A 5,547-nucleotide genomic window follows, 5' to 3' on the forward strand; every position below is an offset into this window, starting at 1 on the left:
ATTCTGAATTTTATATATTCTTGCAGTTAGTGTTAGTCTGTCAGAGCTTAAATGGATGGAAGAGATTGAGTAGGTGCAGGTATTTATGCAATTGCATGAAAGGGAGTCTGAACAGCTAGGATCTAAGTGGATTGTGCAAGAAAGTCTGGTGGGCAAGGACAGTGGAAGGAAATTGAGACATTTCCATCCTCTCAACAATGGTGTTGGCTGGCCCACCACTGGGTTTCAGCTTGATCCCAGCCACACAGACCTTCCTACAGGTCAGGGATACCAGCCGTTGGCTGGAGAACAAATCCCAGGAAGCTGCCTGGGCTGCAGAGAAATGGGTGAACTGGGGACCGAGACCCAGAGCAATTGGCCACTGCCCCACCTTCCAGCCTTTTTTGCTTAATGGAGGAAGAGGGCTGCTGGCCAAAAAGGACATGTCAGTGGGTGTTGGAATGGCTAGATTGTGACCTAGGGAGGGGAGTGGTCTCCCCTTTGAAGATCTGACAGGATCCCCCATTTGGCCAAGGCTGCTGGAGTGGAGCCAGCATTCCACTGATAAATATGAACAAGAGGACTGGCAGGAGTGCAAAAGGGGCAAAAAACCCAGCCGTGGCTTGGAAACCAGTAAGTAAAGAGAAAGAAAATTTTTAAAAGCCTGGAGCTTCTTCCATTCGATTTTGAGACTTGGGACAAAGCAGTGACTGTGAATCCTGCTGGGTAGCCACAGGGCCCCAAGTATGCAGGATGAAAGCCAAAGGCCTGGTCTGCAGAGGCACTGCAAGAAGGGAAGTCCAGGCTCCGGGGAGATGTTGAGGAACACCTGCATGGCCTTCTCATCTGAGACACACACCAGGCCTGGGCTGTAACCAGAGCACAGTGCAGCCAGGGAGTGGGGAGGGCCCCTGAGCATGCTCCTCCTGCACTCACTGCTCCCCCACCTCACAGCTCTGAACCAACAAGCTCTTCTCCTGCCTGTGGGCACTTCCAGTGGAGCCCTGCCTGCTGCCAGAACTCAGGAGGCACCAGGGCCTCCTGGAGACCCTGTGCCTACAGGTTATCTGCCTCTTGGTCTCGCTAGTTTCTGCAGACAATGATCCCTTAATCTCTCAACATGGTCAATGTGATATTCATCAGACACAGTGTCCTGGACATAAGAAGAGAGCCTCAGCAGGTGGAGGGGCTGTTGATAGAAACCCCACACAACTGGTTGAGTTTCTCTCTAAGGTATGTAATCCCTGGGAGGATCAGAGACAAGAGCCCACACGTTTTGTTGCAGTCCTTGCCAAAGGATCTTCCAGGAAACCTCAAGCAAAGGATGGCAGGTCACCCTCTGCCAAAAGTCAATGTTCCTCCTGTAGGAAAAAACTGAGGGGGACCCCGAGTACAATGAGAATGGGGACTCACTGAGTTGACAGCATCACGATTATAGGAGTGACCTGACAGACTCAGCAACAACCTTTGCTCCAAAACTTGGATGCAAACAGAATGAAGAGAGATTGAGGCACAGTTTCATGGATACAAGAAACCCATCTGCAGTGCTCCCAGTGGCTCTCCTCCAAAGTGGGTGGAGAACAGGCTTAACCTGAGCCCAGGAAAAATCACAGTATGTGGGAGACCCTTCCTGGTGCCCCCAGGAAGAAGGAAACTGTGGCTACATCCAAAGAATCTAGAATAAAAGTGTGCCAATATTGGGGCAAAGTTTAAATGCTATACATGAGTGTGCTTCTCCCAGGTCACCAACAAGGTGAGAATCATCTGTCCGTGCATTTTAGGAAGAGTCCAGAAGACGATAAAGGACAACAGGCAAATCTTCCATTCCAGGACCCCTGTCATTGTCCATTTCCAGCAGGAAGCAACTTGGAGATGTTGTCATGCAGTTTTCCCCAGAAATGGAAAGTAGCAATTGACAGAAAATGTAAAGGGAGTCCACTTCATTCTCTTAGTGCAGACCTTGCTGCTCTGCCACTGAGGTTATTTTATTTTATTTTTATTTTTAAAGTTTTGTAAAAAGGACACCACCAGTATATTTCACAAAGATATCAATGTATATACCCCAGCAACACAAAAAGAATAAATCTTTAAAAAATATTCACCCCCAATTATTTACATGTTTTCTAATATAAATTTAGGACTTCAGTATGTAAATAAATATACATTACTATGTATATTTATTATTATACAGGTATTACTATGTATACCTTTCTAGTGTGGCTTACCAACAAATCAGCTGAACTTGAATTTTCTTTAATTAAAGCAGGTATGCTTTTGATGGTAGGGAAGGGAGGAGGAGAGAAAGCATTTGAAACTGTCCAGTTCACGTCAGTTATCAGTCTGCTTGATCCTGGGAGCTGGTGGAAGGTGTTAACGTGGCTGGGAACATCAACACCTTGGCATGCATGAATGTCAAGTCAGGAAGGCTGGCAATCACCTTGATAGCTTCTTCACTCAAGTGCTCTTCTCTTTTTGGTTTCCTGGTAGATGTGCTTGTCTTCTCTATGGTGGACATGAGTCTTGCAAATGCATCAGTCACTTTGAGGCTTGAGGTGGAGATTTCCAGCTTAGAAGTTGTTAATTCATACAACTCTGGATCTACACCTGGGATTGTGTTTCTGCTGCTAGAGCTACTGTCATCCATGGGCCCAAAGAAATCAAGGTTCAGAAGAGTGGAACCTCCACTAGCATCTAAAGGGTAAGTAAGGCCACTGCTACTCCAGTCAAACTGGACAGGTGGTAGAGACTCCTGGAATTGATCAGATGTACATGTGTTCATCTCTGGTATCAGGGTGGTTGTCTGACCAATGGAAGCAATTTTTTTCTGTGGCAGAGAGTGGTTTCAGTGGTTCCTTGGTGGGCTCTAACATGCCCAATCCTGCTGCATACATGGGCACTATAACAGGCTGCTTCTTGTTGCCCATGAAGAGAATGTTTCGGGTGTCCATTCCTAAGGAGCACAAAAGCTTCTTGTTGCTATGGGAGCCGCCCCACTGATATCTCAAGCCATGTGCATCATGGATATCCTGTAGATTGGTCCACACATCCAGCAGTTCTCTGCTTTCAGCTAAGGTTTCTCTTGTTTTTATTGGCAAGGTGCTTGTTTCCAGCAAGTGCTTCAGAAAAGAAACATCCTCTTCAGCCTCAGGGACAAATATGGAAGGAAAACATGCTTTGAAAATTCATTCCAGGTGGTTTAGTAAAGTTGTCTGAATGGAAGTGGCTGATTCCTGTAAATGGCCACTAGCAACTGCTCCTTTGGGAGTTGCCAAAGGGATACTGTGCATCTTGGGGGTTCCTGGAGTATCAACATTTCCATCTGTCCTATGTGACTGCCAGACTTCCTTTTGTTGATGAGCTTCAGTGGCCTGCTGATCTCCAAAAGCAGCCCAGGAACAACCATCTTTTTGTTCATCCCCAAAAGCATTCCAATCTACAACTTGGCTAGGACCAGCTGAACTGAAGTCCGCAAAGTCATCAGAGTCTTGAAAAGCACTGCAGTCATCTTGAATATTTGGCACTGAATCAAAATCTCCAAACTCACTGTCTTGCCCATTTTTCAGTTCTGAAACAGGTTCAGTGCCTGTTCCACTAGACTTTCTTGCCAATTGACATTCCTCTGATAAATTATCAGAAGTCTGTTTCAGGTCTGAATCAGTAAATATCATTTCCTCCGGGTAAGAAGCAGCATTTGTATCTCCAAATTCTCCAAAGTCATCACTTGATTCACTAAAATGTGGAAAGTGCTCTGAGGACTCTTCAAAAGTGACATCACTCATTCACTTGAGTACCAATGACGAAAGGTGGAGTGGTGCCACTGGCTGTGCCAAAGTCATCAAAATCATCCTCATTGGTATCATCACAAGCCACAAATCATTACTACTATCACCATTTTTTACACTTACAGAATCATCCAAAACATTTTCTTCTGTAGGACCAATGTTTGGGATTTGGGAATTAGTAAACTTTCTACTTTCTTCTTTGGAAGAACCAAGTTCTTCATCAGCATCAAAAGTTTGAATAGAATCCATGCATAGGTCAGCACATTTTGAAGTAACTAAATGAAGTTTTTCCTCAGTTTTACATTGTTCTTTCCTAATGAATTATCAGTCGAATCTATCAAATTCCAAGCCTTTGATTGATCATTTGAATTTAAAAATTCATCCTGTTGCAGCATTGGAAGGCCGTGTTTTTCAACACCCAAACTTGTGTTAGGTGCTGTGCTTATTTCTGAAACACAAACTGATCCTCTCCATCAGTGTCTTCTTTTTCATCAAAACTTTTAACCAAAGACACTTCTTTTACAGAATTCAGTTCATTGACTCTGTTAATTTTGTTGTTTTCCTGAATGGTTAGTGCATCTCTCTCATTTAAAGCTGCACATCTTATTTCTTCTAGTTGTAGCCTTTTGGGAAAATGTGGCAAAATCTGCAAATTCCTCAGCAGGACTAGGTGCAAAGTCTAAATTTTACTCAGTGCTATGAGTGCTCAGAGGCTTTCGTCCCTTTGAATCAGCTACATTGTCCAGGTCATCTGTTCCCTGAGGATTCACAGTTTCCAATCCTGCAAACCCATTTGTTAGAATCTCCAGACAAGGAGGCTTTTCCCCATTGCAGCTCTCTAACTGCTAGTTTTGATGAACAATGTTCATATCAGTTCTCAAAACTCCTGGAGTGAAACTTTCAGGTGTTCCAACATTCTGTCTCTGCTCTATTACTTTGTTTAAATCTCCTGGACTTTCCATGTCATCAGTAGAAGTATCTAAAGTTTTAGATGAAATAATTTCTTTGCTAATGGTACAAAGTAAAACATCAGACTGACCTTTCATGGGAGTGCAAAGTTCAGCAGTGATGTCCTTATCATTACCATTTTTAATGGACTTAAAGTTTGTAAGGCTATTTAATTTTCTGAGAAATCATGAATTGGCATAAAATGGTTTGAAGATACAAACTCTTCCTTAGGACGAGTATAATCTGGTGTATCAAAATCCACAAACCGTATGCCAGAAGGGTTGACTTCTGAAAATCCACCAAATTCCCCAAATTCATCATCATCATCATCCTCTGCTCCATTGCCTAGTGGTGGTGGGGATGAAGAAGTACATTTGAATGATGTCTGGCTCCATTGTTCAGTTGCTTTCTAAGGATTAATTTATACCTGGCTGGTCCGGGGCGGCCGCGACTGGCACGGTTCAGGGGCCCTGGGAGGAACTGGCTCCCAGGGAAGGACTGGCTATTCGGAGCTGGTGAGAGCAGAAGGCAGGCTGCTCCCAGCCCCGTCAACGCAGCAGCGCCATGGACGCCCTCCCGGAGTTTTAGCGCTGCTGCGGGACCCCCTGTCCCACTACCCTCTGCCCTCGGCCACCGCCCTCTCCTCCGCCCCCTCCTCCTCCGTGGAGACCCCTGCCCACTCCACACACTTTCTCTATTTTAAAACCAAAATTTTATTCTTTCATTCTTGTCCATGTCCTCCTCCCTAATCACAGGAGAAGCCAGATAAACAGTTTCCCATCCTAGACTGAGTTCTGTCCTTAACTCACCCACCACAGGCATGAAGGAAACCAGACCC

General features: G+C 44.9%; 1 pseudogene; it reads right to left on the bottom strand.

The window, feature by feature from the left end:
- Positions 1 to 2,200: 2,200 nt before the first annotated feature.
- Positions 2,201 to 5,104, bottom strand: LOC114082962 (aftiphilin-like; annotated as a pseudogene).
- Positions 5,105 to 5,547: the final 443 nt, after the last annotated feature.

Source organism: Marmota flaviventris, chromosome 5 (assembly GCF_047511675.1).
Source record: "Marmota flaviventris isolate mMarFla1 chromosome 5, mMarFla1.hap1, whole genome shotgun sequence".
Classification (NCBI taxonomy): Eukaryota; Metazoa; Chordata; class Mammalia; order Rodentia; family Sciuridae; genus Marmota; species Marmota flaviventris.